This window comes from Bos taurus, chromosome 6, assembly GCF_002263795.3.
Source record: "Bos taurus isolate L1 Dominette 01449 registration number 42190680 breed Hereford chromosome 6, ARS-UCD2.0, whole genome shotgun sequence".
NCBI classification, from domain to species: Eukaryota; Metazoa; Chordata; class Mammalia; order Artiodactyla; family Bovidae; genus Bos; species Bos taurus.
The window spans coordinates 44,031,636-44,046,924 of record NC_037333.1 but is presented as its reverse complement, the minus strand read 5'-3'; the positions used below and the strand labels follow the sequence as shown (position 1 = coordinate 44,046,924).

At 40.1% G+C, this 15,289-nt stretch overlaps 1 protein-coding gene across 2 annotated transcripts in view; it reads left to right on the top strand.

The window, feature by feature from the left end:
- Positions 1-15,289, top strand: part of PPARGC1A (PPARG coactivator 1 alpha) — a 714,770-nt gene that overhangs the window by 48,308 nt on the left and 651,173 nt on the right. The window lies entirely within an intron of this gene.

Genomic DNA, 15,289 nt, shown 5'->3' with positions numbered 1-15,289 from the left:
ACGTTGAGATCTTTAATCCATTTTGAGTTTATTTTTGTGTATGGTGTTAGAAAGTGGTCTAGTTTCATTCTTTTACAAGTGGTTGACCAGATTTCCCAGCACCACTTGTTAAAGAGATTGTCTTTAATCCATTGTATATTCTTGCCTCCTTTGTCAAAGATAAGGTGTCCATATGTGTGTGGATTTATCTCTGGGCTTTCTATTTTATTCCATTGATCAATATTTCTGTCTTTGTGCCAGTACCATACTGTCTTGATAACTGTGGCTTTGTAGTAGAGCCTGAAGTCAGGTAGGTTGATTCCTCCAGTTCCATTCTTCCTTCTCAAGATCGCTTTGGCTATTCGAGGTTTTTTGTATTTCCATACAAATTGTGAAATTATTTGTTCTAGCTCTGTGAAGAATACTGTTGGTAGCTTGATAGGGATTGCATTGAATCTATAAATTGCTTTGGGTGGTATACTCATTTTCACTATATTGATTCTTCCAATCCATGAACATGGTATATTTCTCCATCTATTAGTGTCCTCTTTGATTTCTTTCACCAGTGTTTTATAGTTTTCTATATATAGGTCTTTAGTTTCTTTAGGTAGATATATTCCTAAGTATTTTATTCTTTCCGTTGCAATGGTGAATGGAATTGTTTCCTTAATTTCTCTTTCTGTTTTCTCATTATTAGTGTATAGGAATGCAAGGGATTTCTGTGTGTTGATTTTATATCCTGCAACTTTACTATAGTCACTGATTATTTCTAGTAATTTTCTGGTGGAGTCTTTAGGGTTTTCTATGTAGAGGATCATGTCATCTGCAAATAGTGAGAGTTTTACTTCTTCTTTTCCAATTTGGATCCCTTTTATTTCTTTTTCTGCTCTGATTGCTGTGGCCAAAACTTCCAAAACTATGTTGAATAGTAATGGTGAAAGTGGGCACCCTTGTCTTGTTCCTGACTTTAGAGGAAATGCTTTCAATTTTTCACCATTGAGGATAATGTTTGCTGTGGGTTTGTCATATATAGCTTTTATTATGTTGAGGTATGTTCCTTCTATTCCTGCTTTCTGGAGAGTTTTTATCATAAATGGATGTTGAATTTTGTCAAAGGCTTTCTCTGCATCTATTGAGATAATCATATGGTTTTTATTTTTCAATTTGTTAATGTGGTGTATTATATTGATTGATTTGCAGATATTGAAGAATCCTTGCATCCCTGGGATAAAGCCCACTTGATCATGGTGTATGATCTTTTTAATGTGTTGTTGGATTCTGATTGCTAGAATTTTGTTAAGGATTTTTGCATCTATGTTCATCAGTGATATTGGCCTGTAGTTTTCTTTTTTTGTGGGATCTTTGTCAGGTTTTGGTATTAGGGTGATGGTGGCCTCATAGAATGAGTTTGGAAGTTTACCTTCCTCTGCAATTTTCTGGAAGAGTTTGAGCAGGATAGGTGTTAGCTCTTCTCTAAATTTTTGGTAGAATTCAGCTGTGAAGCCGTCTGGACCGGGGCTTTTGTTTGCTGGAAGATTTTTGATTACAGTTTCAATTTCCGTGCTTGTGATGGGTCTGTTAAGATTTTCTATTTCTTCCTGGTCCAGTTTTGGAAAGTTGTACTTTTCTAAGAATTTGTCCATTTCTTCCACGTTGTCCATTTTATTGGCATATAATTGTTGATAGTAGTCTCTTATGATCCTTTGTATTTCTGTGTTGTCTGTTGTGATCTCTCCATTTTCGTTTCTAATTTTGTTGATTTGATTTTTCTCCCTTTGTTTCTTGATGAGTCTGGCTAATGGTTTGTCAATTTTATTTATCCTTTCAAAGAACCAGCTTTTGGTTTTGTTGATTTTTGCTATGGTCTCTTTTGTTTCTTTTGCATTTATTTCTGCTCTAATTTTTAAGATTTCTTTCCTTCTACTAACCCTGGGGTTCTTCATTTCTTCCTTTTCTAGTTGCTTTCGGTGTAGAGTTAGGTTATTTATTTGACTTTTTTCTTGTTTCTTGAGGTGTGCCTGTATTGCTATGAACTTTCTCCTTAGGACTGCTTTTACCGTGTCCCACAGGTTTTGGGTTGTTGTGTTTTCATTTTCATTCGTTTCTATGCAAATTTTGATTTCTTTCTTGATTTCTTCTGTGATTTGTTGGTTATTCAGCAGCGTGTTGTTCAGCCTCCATATGTTGGAATTTTTAATAGTTTTTCTCCTGTAATTGAGATCTAATCTTACTGCATTGTGGTCAGAAAAAATGCTTGGAATGATTTCTATTTTTTTGAATTTACCAAGGCTAGCTTTATGGCCCAGGATGTGATCTATCCTGGAGAAGGTTCCATGTGCGCTTGAGGAAAAGGTGAAATTCATTGTTTTGGGATGAAATGTCCTATAGATATCAATTAGGTCTAACTGGTCTATTGTATCATTTAAAGTTTGTGTTTCCTTGTTAATTTTCTGTTTAGTTGATCTATCCATAGGTGTAAGTGGGGTATTAAAGTCTCCCACTATTATTGTGTTATTGTTAATTTCTCCTTTCATACTTGTTAGCATTTGTCTTACGTACTGCGGTGCTCCCATGTTGGGTGCATATATATTTATAATTGTTATATCTTCTTCTTGGATTGATCCTTTGATCATTATGTAGTGACCTTCTTTGTCTCTTTTCACAGCCTTTGTTTTAAAGTCTATTTTATCTGATATGAGTATTGCTACTTCTGCTTTCTTTTGGTCCGTATTTGCATGGAAAATCTTTTTCCAGCCCTTCACTTTCAGTCTGTATGTGTCCCCTGTTTTGAGGTGGGTCTCTTGTAGACAACATATGTAGGGGTCTTGTTTTTGTATCCATTCAGCCAGTCTTTGTCTTTTGGTTGGGGCATTCAACCCATTTACGTTTAAGGTAATTACTGATAAGTATGATCCCGTTGCCATTTACTTTATTGTTTTGGGTTCGAGTTTATACACCGTTTTTGTGTTTCCTGTCTAGAGAATATCCTTTAGTATTTGTTGGAGAGCTGGTTTGGTGGTGCAGAATTCTCTCAGCTTTTGCTTGTCTGAGAAGCTTTTGATTTCTCCTTCATACTTGAATGAGATCCTTGCTGGGTACAATAATCTGGCTGTAAGTTATTTTCTTTCATCATTTTAAGTATGTCTTGCCATTCCCTCCTGGCTTGAAGAGTTTCTATTGAAAGATCAGCTGTTATGCTTATGGGAATTCCCTTGTGTGTTATTTGTTGTTTTTCCCTTGCTGCTTTTAATATTTGTTCTTTGTGTTTCATCTTTGTTAATTTGATTAATATGTGTCTTGGGGTGTTTCTCCTTGGGTTTATCCTGTTTGGGACTCTCTGGGTTTCTTGAACTTGGGTGATTATTTCCTTCCCCATTTTAGGGAAGTTTTCCACTATTATCTCCTCAAGTATTTCCTCATGGTCTTTCTTTTTGTCTTCTTCTTCTGGAACCCCTATGATTCGAATGTTGTAGCGTTTAATATTGTCCTGGAGGTCTCTGAGATTGTCCTCATTTCTTTTAATTCGTTTTTCTTTTATCCTCTCTGATTCATTTATTTCTACCATTCTATCTTCTAATTCACTAATCCTATCTTCTGCCTCTGTTATTCTACTATTTGTTGCCTCCAGAGTGTTTTTAATTTCATTTATTGCATTATTCATTATATATTGACTCTCTTTTATTTCTTCTAGGTCCTTGTTAAACCTTTCTTGCATCTTCTCAATCCTTGTCTCCAGGCTATTATCTGTGATTCCATTTTAGTTTCAAGATTTTGGATCAATTTCACTATCATTATTTGGAATTCTTTATCAGGTAGATTCCCTATCTCTTCCTTTTTTGTTTGGTTTGGTGGGCATTTATCCTGTTCCTTTATCTGCTGAGTATTCCTCTGTCTCTTCATCTTGTTTAAATTGCTGAGTTTGGGGTGTCCTTTCTGTATTCTGGCAGTTTGTGGAGTTCTCTTTATTGTGGCGTTTCCTCACTGTGTGTGGGTTTGTACAGGTGGCTTGTCAAGGTTTCCTGGTTAGGGAAGCTTGTGTCGGTGTTCTGGTGGGTGGAGCTGTATTTCTTCTCTCTCCTTTCGAAGAGTTGGGTTGCTTTTCTGGGTGCCTGATGTCCTCTGCCGGCATTCAGAAGTTGTTTTGTGGAATTTACTCGACGTTTAAATGCTCTTTTGATGAATTTGTGGGGGAGAAAGTGTTCTCCCCGTCCTACTCCTCTGCCTTCTTGGCTCCTCCCCTCTTGAATTTATTTTAAAAGGAACTTTGTATCATGACCATAAATGGGAAAACAGTAGTAAGTTTTTTTTTTTTTTTTTTGTTCAGAAATACATATATTTAAAATTTTTATATTATGTTGAAGTATAAAGCCTGTTAGGGCTTCCCGGGTGGCTCAGTGGTAAAGACCCCGCATGTCAATGTAGGAAACGCATGTTTGATCCCTGGATCAGGAAGATCCTCTGGAGAAGGAAATGGCAACCCACTCCAGTATTCTTGTCTGGGAAATCCCATGGACAGAGGATCCTGGTTGGATATAGTCCATGGGAGTGGCAAAAGAGTTGGACACAACTTAGTGACTAAAGAACAATAGCTGATTAACAATGCTGCAGTAATTTCAGGTTAAGTGTTACTAATAAGAGATTACCAAAAAAGTAAATACAATGGAAATGAAAAAATAAAAAATATAAAAGTATTCATTCATGAACTACTGATTGCACATACACTATGTTTTGGGAACTATTGATTAAGGCTGCTGTCAGAACCAAGTAAGGGAGCTTAACATTAGCCTCTCTGATTTGATGACTGGTTACCTGGACGTTTTAGAAGAATGTAGACAGTTAGGCTTCATCAGGAAGATGGGGCTGAGGAAAAGATTCTTGCATTGAAGACCAGATCACTATGAGACACACCAAGAAGGCTCCTAACCTGGGGATGTGAATCAAATAGAGAACACCCATTACATCTAAACTTCAAGTAAACAACACATAATATTTTAGTATAAGACTAAATACCTTACCCTTCTTTCCTTTACCCTGGTCCAAAGCATGGGGTCAGTGCAAGGGCATGTGAATGGCAGGAGGTGGATGGTACAGTGGGGGAAAAAAGGTTGCAGGAAAGAAGTAACTTTTCCTACTGAAAATTTGCTCTGTGGGAGGTCTCAGCAGAGGACAATGAGTTGGTCTGACCAGGAGGTCTGGGTCAGAAATTAAGGCAACTTCTTGTGACTCACTGAGTGTCCCAGCCAGGAGTTTTCACATGATCCATTTCTGTACCAGAAAAACCACTGAAGACCACATGGGATAGGGCAGAAAATAATCTTGCAGAGAAATTTTTACTGTTAGCCTATTTCTGTAGCTATATTATGCCTACAATGCTTGGGAAAAATCATCAAAGGAGAATTTAGAAGTGTTCTCAGATTGTCAGGTTTTCATCTAAAAATGTTAATGTACATTAAACTTTTAATTAAAAAAAGCATATCCCATCACAAACTATTTTTAATATGGAATATTCAGTGGCAGTGCACACATTCTGTTCTGTGCTCCATCAGGGCATTAACTGGAATAGTTTGGGTTTAAAATGAACTGAACTAGGTTGCATATCCCCAGGTTCAGTCCTGAACAAATTATGTTAGTTAAACTGCCATCTTTGCAGTGTGCAGGCGTGCTTTCGGTTGTTCTGTGCAGGGTAAAGTTGCAATTCCGTTGTCAATTTCTGATGGCATCAGAAATGCCAGCAGCCGACAGAGCCATTTGTGGAAAAGAGAAAAGAGGAATATCATTACAGGTCTTTAGAGACCTATTTTTCATCTTCCTTATTGTTTTTAAAAGATTTTGTCTATAATTGCAGGCCTTGAAGACTTTGCAGGCCACAAAGATGCCTGGATTTAGACTAAATATTTGTGCAAGTTTGTGAGTTTGTATGAGTTTGCATTTGGACATGAAAATCTAATGCTAGCAGGAATTTTCTATTTTCTAGTCTCTTCTCCGTGATTTGGATGTGATTATAATCAGGAAATAATTTGAATATGATAGAACCCTGGTGATTCCTAATTCTAGCCGTCCTGTGAAGCAGCCACTTTTGTTTTTCTCTGGAAAGGACGGAAGTTGCTTTTTCACATGGATGAGAATGAGTGCACGCCTTGCTCACCTGGCCACAAGGTGGCGCTGCAGTCATTAGGAAGCGTGGTCACAGTTACATAGTTTGGCTGTGGCATTAAGGAAGTTCCACAAGGCTGGACTTGGGAGAGAATAAGCTTTGGTATCTCTGACTTCTCTGGGTTGTAAGCTCTTTGGATTTTCCTGCATACTTTGTGTATCTAGGATGCTGCTGAAAGAGAGAGGATTTTCTGATTAGGATGTGGTGTTTTCTGCATTTGTAGTTGAAGATTTGTTAGAGATTGCTGTTGGTTGTGGAGTAGGAAGTGGAAGGAAATATCATACTTCCATGGTTTCTAAGCAGTATAGTTGTTCCAGCTGAGCAACAAATGGTGTCCTGAGGGAGAAGGAATGCCCTTTTCTTTGGTGTTCACCTGCTCAAGGGGGAAGTGTTCTCTTAGTAGAGATACGACCCAACTTCTGGACAATCGTCAGTCTCGCAGCATCTCTCTTTACACTAGCCTCCTTTTTTCCTTCTTTCCTCTCTGTGTTTAACCACCGGGGAAAAGAAATCATTGTCCAAAAGAATATATATATTTTTTATTGTTGTTCTTGTTTTTCCTCCAACAGAAGCCAAGTATTTGAAAACTAGACACCCCTCGATGGTCTCAAAGAAGAAAAAAAAACCAAGTATGAGTGTCAAAGAGTGAAAACTGAATTATACAACCCAAGTTGCTCTCTAAAATAAGAATTCTGGCAAAGAATTAGCAAAAGTAATTCCTAAAGAGTGGAAAGTGTGGTATTGATCAAAACTGAAGTGTGCCTAGTGAAATTAAATTTGTTATCGAATGGCTTCAAGACATTTTCTCAGGGTCTATTGGCAATTAGATCAGCAAACAAAGGGATTCATCATGAAATAATAGCTGTTTTTTGAGGTCCTACTCTGTGCCAGGTCCTATGCCAGACACTTGTGTATAATTGCTTGGTCTTTAGGTTTTTAAAGTTTTATCTATCTTATTTACTTACTTTAGTCTCTGCTGTGTCTTCGTTTGGAGAAGGCAATGGCACCCCACTCCAGTACTCTTGCCTGGAAAATCCCATGGACGGAGGAGCCTGGTGGGCTGCAGTCCATGGGGTTGCTAGGAGTCGGACACGACTGAGCGACTTCACTTTCACTTTTCACTTTCATGCATTGGAGAAGGAAATGGCAACCCACTCCAGTGTTCTTGCCTGGAGAATCCCAGGGATGGGGGAGCCTGGTGGGCTGCCATCTATGGGGTCGCACAGAGTCGGACATGACTGGAGCGACTTAGCAGCAGCAGCAGCAGTGTCTTCGTTGCTGAGCGTGGGCTTTCTTTGGTTGTGGTGAGCAGGGGCTGCTCTCTTCTTGCCGTGCGTGGGTTTCTCATTGAGGTGGCTTCTGCTGTTGCAGAGCACAGGCTCTAGGGTGCAGTCTCAGTAGTTATGGCCTGCAGGCTTAGTTGCTTCACAGCACTTGGGATCTTTCTGAATTAGGGATCGAACTGATGTCCCCTGCATTACAAGGCACATGCTTAAACACTGGACTACCAGGGAAGCCCTAGAATAGGTTTTTGGAATGGATATTATCACTCTTCTTTGGCACATAAAGAAATGGCAGTGTGGATAGGTTAAGTACCTGGCTTGTGTCCTAACACCTTTAAGAGCTCTGGTTAGAATTCAGTGTGTTGGGCTTCAACACTGTATCTTGGTGTCTAGGGAGTGACTTGATAATATCACATTAAGGTGGGCAGAATGTCTATGCCACTTCCCATTGCATACCTAGGACCTGGCATAGTGCCCAGTACATAGTAGGACTTTGGAATTCATTAGCTCAACCAACAGATAAATACCAGAGGACTGAGAGTAGTCCATGGTGTTGAATTAGGAAACCATGTGTCCCTTGAAGTTCAAGATGTAATAATAACTTCCTATTTGGGTGGCCCTGTACAGTTTAGGGCTGGGTTGCTTCACACCCTTGGACCTTCCCGTGGTAAAATCTGAAACTGGTCCTGTACACCAAGGGCAAGGAGAGATGGATGAGAGAGAAACCCACCCCAGATGGGTCGGTGGTGGGTTTTATAGGAAAGGAAACTTACAAACAAAGATTGTCTTGGGCAGCACAAGATGGTAGATTTCTGCCCCCACCCACCCACCAGAATCATAAAAGTTTACAAAGAAGCCTTCATTGGTGTTCAATCACACACACAGTCCAGATGGTCTCAATGATACTTTACTTTTCAAGGCTGCATCCTTGAAACAACTCCTTGGGTGGGAATGGTGGGTGGAAGGTCCATGGACGGGGAGGGGGTGAGGCACCTCTGATTGCCTGGGTCCAGCCCGGTCAGCTGGCAGACATGCCCGCTCAATGACTGCCTCCAACAGCCTGACATATACTTTATTTCACTCAACTTATCTCAGACTCTGAGTTCACTGGGATGTTGGTTTAGTTGCTAAGTTGTGTCTGACTCTTGTGACTTCATGGGACTGTAACCCACCAGGCTCCTCTGTCCATGGAATTATCCAGGCAAGAATACTGGAGTGGGTTGGCATTCCCTTCTCCAGGGGATCTTCCTGACCCAGGGATCAAACCCACGTCTCCTGTATTATAGGCCAATTTTTTTTTACCAATTGAGCCACCAGGGAAGCCTCACTAGGGTAGGAAGTATCATAGAATTTTACTGAAAGAAGAAGTTAGATCCCTGGGGATAAGCAAACTTCTTGAGTTCAGATTTTCTGCTTGAGACCAAAGGATCTTTATTGCAGCCTCATACTCCATGGATGGCCACATAAGTTTTTATGAATTAAAATCATAGATAAGGAATAATATCCCTGTTATTTTTTTATTATGTGTGTATGAGTAAGCATTTCTACAGAAAACTTGAAACAAGTAGTCTGAGGGAGAGGGGTAGTGTTATAACTATATAGAAGCAATTTCACTTAAAAATATCTTTTAAAAAACTATTACCTATAATAAATACTTGTTCTACAAAGCTTAGAAAACACAGATAAGCAAAATGAAATCCAGTGACAATTGTCCATCATTTCTCTACTTCAGATATAGAGACAAGCATGCCATCTATCCTTTTTTTCTATGCATATATGTTTTTTAAAAAAAGCAGTCTCATAATTTCTTTTGAAGTTTAATATGGTACACATCTTTATGTGTCAATAAATTATTTCTATATCATCACTTTTAATGACTACAAAGTGATCTGCTGTATGAACAGACCATAATGTATTTTACCAACCTCTTATGGTTGGACATTTGGGTTGCTTCCAAATTTTTACTGTAACGAAGCAATATTACAGTGAACGCCCTTGACCATATATATATATATATCTTTGTGCAATTGATCTTGACCGATCATTTCATAGATGAATCTACAGAGACCAGAAAGGTTATGAAATTTATCTGAGAGGCAGAACCAGGCAGAACCAGGACCAGATTTCTGGGATTTTAGGTCCCTGCCTAGGAGGACCTGTTTCCCTGTTACATCAGTGGAGGCTGCTGGGCGATGTCTACACCTTCCTGTGAAAAGGGAGGAATCTGTGGCCGGTGCTGGGGATCATGCAGCATCAGGGCTAAGCTACCCTCAGAAGGAGAAAGTCAAATTAAAAACAGACAGATAACATTACTTTATTGCTTTAACACTGTTAGTACAATTCTTTAAGTCCTTTCTTCCTGTTCTTCTATTATGTTGTATTCCCTGAGTTTCTTTCCTTCTTCTCTGATCTTCCATCTCCCTCCCTCCTTCCCTCTGTTCCTTCTTTTCTCTCTCCCTTTCCTTGCCTTCCGTTCCCCTCCCCTCCCTTCCACTCTTCTTTCCTTTATCCCTCTGTCTGACAAGTATTGATACTACTCGAGTTTCTATCTTCACATTTCTTTTCTACTATTTCCCTGTTTTAATGGCTTCATCTACCACTTCTAGACAAATGATTCCCAAATCTGAAGCTTCTCTCATGATGTCTCTCCCAAAGGCCAGTCCTAGACTTCCTACCCACTGTTAGAACTTTGTATCCCTGGACCCCACACTTCTAATGAATGCCACTCGTTTCCCCAGGCTGGAATGTCCTGCCAAGTCTCACCAGTCCTATTTCTGGCACTCAGCCTCCCTCTGCATTCCCACTCCTTCTGCCCTGATTCTGAGGCATATTACCTCTTGCCTGGACTGTGACCATGGCCTCTTACATGGTCCCCCGGCCTTTCTTCTCTCCCTGGGTAATTCATCCTGCCTGGGCTTGGTGCACGAATCTACTGAGGTCACTGCTCTGACCTGCACTATCTACTGAATAGATTCCAAAACTGTTAGCCTGGCCTTCAAGACTTTGTGTACTTTGACCCTAAACTACCTTCCTAGCCTCATCTAACCTCTTTCTCTCGAATGGACATTGTGTTTCAGTCCAGTTGGGCTCCCTGTTAACACACTTACCTAATAACTGACTTTGAGCCTTGATTGGGCCAGTTCCTGGACCTGAAGTTCCTGTTCCCGTCGGCCTCTTGAGATCTTAAAAAGATGAATGCCACCTCTTCCATGAAGCCTTCCCTGGTTCCTTGAGTCATAGGTGATCCTGTCCTTCTTTGATTGATCACAACGCTTTGTGGGCAATGGTAAGCAGCCACTGTAGCTATGTCCCACTTGGATTTTCAGCTCCTCATGGGGAAGAACACGTGTCTTCCTCTAAACCCTACTTTCTCAAACCCTTTTCCTATAAAATTAGTGTCTCCTTTATAGTAGGTTCTCAGAAAGTATTTGTTGATTAGTTAAAGAGTTTGGGGTTTAAGAAATTTTACATACATTTATCAGAAGTATAGCCACAGTACAAAACAAATTTTAAGGGCTTGCTGTTTTTAAAGCAAAACAAACTATGTGTGTGTGTGTGTGTGTGTGTGCGTGCGCTCAGTTGCTCGGTTGTGTTTGACTTTTAGCTGCTACTTATCAAATCTTCTCCTTGTTCAGTGTTCTGGAAATACATATGATTGGGATTCAAAAATAAGTGGTCAGAATGTCAGTAGAGTTGTCTGGATAGATACACTTTTGAAAGTGAGAACCCTTTTCTCTGACCCTTCTGCTCCATTCCTTCTAGCAGAAAGGTCATAGGATTGAAGTCATTACACTTGACTTCTGTTCCTTGTAAACTGTGTGACCCTGAGCAACTTTTCTCACTTGTGACATAGTGATGCCTACTGTATTACTTCAGAGTTACATTTGGCTGTTGGTAACAGACATTTGATACGGTGGCTTGAGAAAAGATTTTCATGTGCTATAGCTGTTAATGACCCCAGCTTCTGCTTTCTGTTTTCCCTCTTGGTGTGTGGTGTTAATTTCCAAGGTAGCCTCAGAGACCAAAATGGCTGCTTGAGCTCCAGCTTTCTTATCAACATTCCCAGCAAGGAGGAGGAAGGGACCAAGGCCACCTCTTCCTAGTTGAGTAAGCTCCCTTTAAATAGTTTAAAGGAGTTTTCTAGAAGTTACACTCAACAATGTTGGCTTAGAGCTGGTACAGTACTTTTCAGCTGCAGTTACATAGTTGAAACACAAGAGGACTTTTTAAAAGTACCTATGCCAGTGTCTCACTGCAAATAAATCAGAAGCTTCATGGTTCGAGTCAGGACTCAATATTTTAAAATAATCTCAGGTGATCCAGTTGCATAACTCAGGTTGAGGATCCCCGAGGTGGGGTGACTATATAATTGATAATCCAAATGGGGACACTTGAGCATAAAAGAGGGACAACTGGCTTAAACTGAGCCTGTCCTGGGCACACCCAGAGGTACAGTGATACATATTATAGTTTATCCTCTACCCTTATCTGCTACATGGCTAGGCATGTATTTTCCTACTGATCTGGAAGGAGAAAATGGAAGCGGAGAAAAGATATTGGTTAAAGGCTCTCAGGGTTCTCTCCAGTTCTTACTCAAGTTTTACGGCAGGGTTAATGAGATGAATGTACATAAAATCACTTTGTAAGGTACAGGGTTTCAGAGATGTGGTTATAAATAAAATGATCATAATTTAGGACGCATAAGTATATTTCATGGCCAGAAGGAACACAGTTTGGATTGACTCAGCATATGTTTAATTTAGAGCCTTAAGACCATTTTCTTAGTTCACTGGGAGTCAGTGCTTCATGGAGGTTTTAATTTTTTATTTTTTGACTGCAGCGTGCAGCATATGGGGTCTTAGTTCACCAACCAGGGATTGAACCCTCAACCCTGCATTGTAAGTGCAGAGTCTTATGAACTGCCAGGAAAGTCCTCACAGAGCTTTTTGAGTGTGGCCTTGGGAGGCTGATAAAACCACTGAGGTTCGAATCCCAGCTTCTTCCCAGCCTTGTCATTTGACGTCTCTAAACCTCTTTAGTCTCCAGAATATTACTTAGCTCAAAGGGTTGTTACAGGGATTAAAGAAGTTAATATGAAGAAAGGATTCAATTTGAGGCCTGGCTTATAGTAAACGTTCAGTAATTGGCCATTCTCTATTAGTCAAAAGATTACTTTGGAGGGTGCAAAAAAAAAAAAAAAAAAAAGCCCGTCTTTTCTGCCTTTCAAGAGCCTAAAGTGCTAAAGTGTCAGGGGTGTTTTTAGTTGATCACTGTCCCTGAGCCCTTTCTCTCCTCCCCTCTGGCTGGGAGGTGAGCCGCAGAAAGAAGGAATTGCGAATGCAAACTGTCTTTCCCCTCCCCGTGGTCCCCTGTTTTAACTGACCCCCCAGCAAGGGTCTGGATTGAACCACCAGTGGGGCTCCCAGCTGACTAGAGCAGCTAATCGCCAGAATTAAATTCATTATTTCAGCGACTTGATGCGTTGGGAGATTTGTGCATTTGAAATAACCTTTGCCTGTGGCGATTTTGTCTCCAGTGATTCTTCCTTCTGGCCACTGTGTTCCAGGTATAATCTCCCTTTGCATCCACTCAGTGCTAACTTGTAAACTTTCTTCCCTGGGGCTCGCTCCTCTAATCTTGCCTTCTCTGTGTTTGGCTGTACCCTTGTCTTCCTTTATTCATTCTGCATTGCTTTTATCTCCTTACCTTTCCTCCTGCTGAGTGTAAACAAACCTTAAGGCAAAAAAAAAAAAAAAAAAAAATGAAGGCGGGCAGGATGTTGTTCCCTTGAAGGGGAAAAGAGTCTAAATCTCAGAGATGGTGCACCTTACTGTTGGCAGTCAAAATTCAATACTTTCTACTTGTAGCATCACTGCCCAAACAAGGCTTAAATGTCTGGAAGAAGTAGCAAGGGGAGTTCTGTGGGGAGGAGAGCTGCATATAGAAACTATTTTTGAATAAATTTTTGAGTTTGTTGATAGAAAACCTTTACAAAGCCTGATTGGCTTTTTTTTTTCCTGTGTCACTGGATATGCTTTAATCACTTGTTTTCCCGACTGCTTTTTTTTTTCCCCTGACTGTCTTAAGAGACATGATACTTGTAATTGGGTCTGATTCTTCTGGGCAGAGATTGGCAAATTTTTTTCTGTAAGAGGCCAGCTAGTAAATATTTTAGGCTCTGCAGGCCATTCTCTCTCTGGCAACTACTTGACTCTGCTGGCAAGGTGCAAAAGCAGCCACAGATAGTGGAAAAACAACAGGTGTGACTGTGTATCAATAAAACTTTATTAAATAGACACTGAAATTAGAATTCCGTATAATTTTCACAGATCATGGTATTCTTCTTTTTCTTTTTTCTTTTCCTCTCATTATTTGAAAATGTGAAAATAATTCTTAGCTCACAGGCAGTGGAGTAACAGATGGTGGGTGGGATTTGGCTCTGGGGGTTAGCTTTTAGACTCCTGCTCTAATGAATTAGAAAAAGCACAAGGATTGGACTTGTGCTTGGTTCCAGTCACTTCATTTGGAGTCTAGACTCAGTTTCTTCATTAAAAAAAAATCAGGTTAAATGATACCACCTGCTAGAGAGGATGTGGGCTTCCTGGGTGGCTCAGATGGTAAAGAATCTACCTACCAGTGCAGGAGATGTGGGTTTGATCTCTGGGTTGGAAGATACCCCGGAGAAGGGAATGACTACCCGCATCAGTATTCTTGTCTGGAAAATTCCGTGGACAGAGGAGCCTGGTGGGCTACAGTCCATGGAGTCGCAAAGAGTTGGACACGACTGAGCAAGAAAACATGCACTGAGACGATGTGGGGCAACAAGAACTCTCACTCACTACTGGTGAGAATGCAAAATGGTACAGCTATTTAAGAAGACACTTTGGCAGGTTCTTACAAAACATATTCTTGCCATACAATCTAGCAAGTCACGGTTTTTGGTATTTTCTCAAATGATTTGAAAACTTATATCTACACCTACACAACAAAAAACCCTGTATATGATGTTTATAGCAGCTTTATTCATAGTTTCCCAGACTTGGACGCAACCAAGATGTCCTTCACTTGGTGAATGGATAAATAAACTGTAGTACATCCAGGCAATAGAATATTGTTTAGTGCTAAAAAGAGTTGAGCCATCAAGCTATGAAAAGATATGGAGGAACAGTAAGTGACTTTGCTATATGAAAGAAGCCAGTGTGAAAGGTGTACATACTGTGTGATTCCAACTATATGACTTTCTGGAAAAGGCAAAACCATGGAGACGGTGAAAAGACAGGTGGTTGTCAGGGTTAGAGGAGAGCGAGCAGATGACGCACAGAGGGGTTTTAGGCCTGAGAATTATTCTGTATGCTATTACAATGATAGATACATGCCAGTGTACATTTATCAAGACCCAGAGAATATATAATATTAAGAGTGAACCCTAATGTAAACTATGGACTTTGAGTGGTTATGATGTATCAGTCAGTTCATCTAATGTAATGAAGTTTCCACACCGTTGATATTGGAATAGGAGGTGTCCTGTGTAAGCCTGTAGAGATAGGGAGTATATAAGATTTCTCTGCTCAATGTTGCTGTGAATCTAAAACAGCTGTGAAAAATAAAGTCTATTAAAAAATAAGGTTAATGATATCTGCTCAATCTAACTCATAGCCCAGTGATATGTAGAGTTAGTTGTAAAGCACTAAGGAAACAGGAGTTGCTACCACAAAGCTAGTTACTGAATAGAAGTCAGCTCCCTTCTTCCCTTTGAAATGTTCTGAGTAACAGGAGTCTGGAGAGAGGTTTCCAGAATATAACGTTTCTGGGTACCTCCTGGAAATGCACAGTGGAGGCATTGACTTCTGGGTTCTAGGAACTCAGGTGGGGC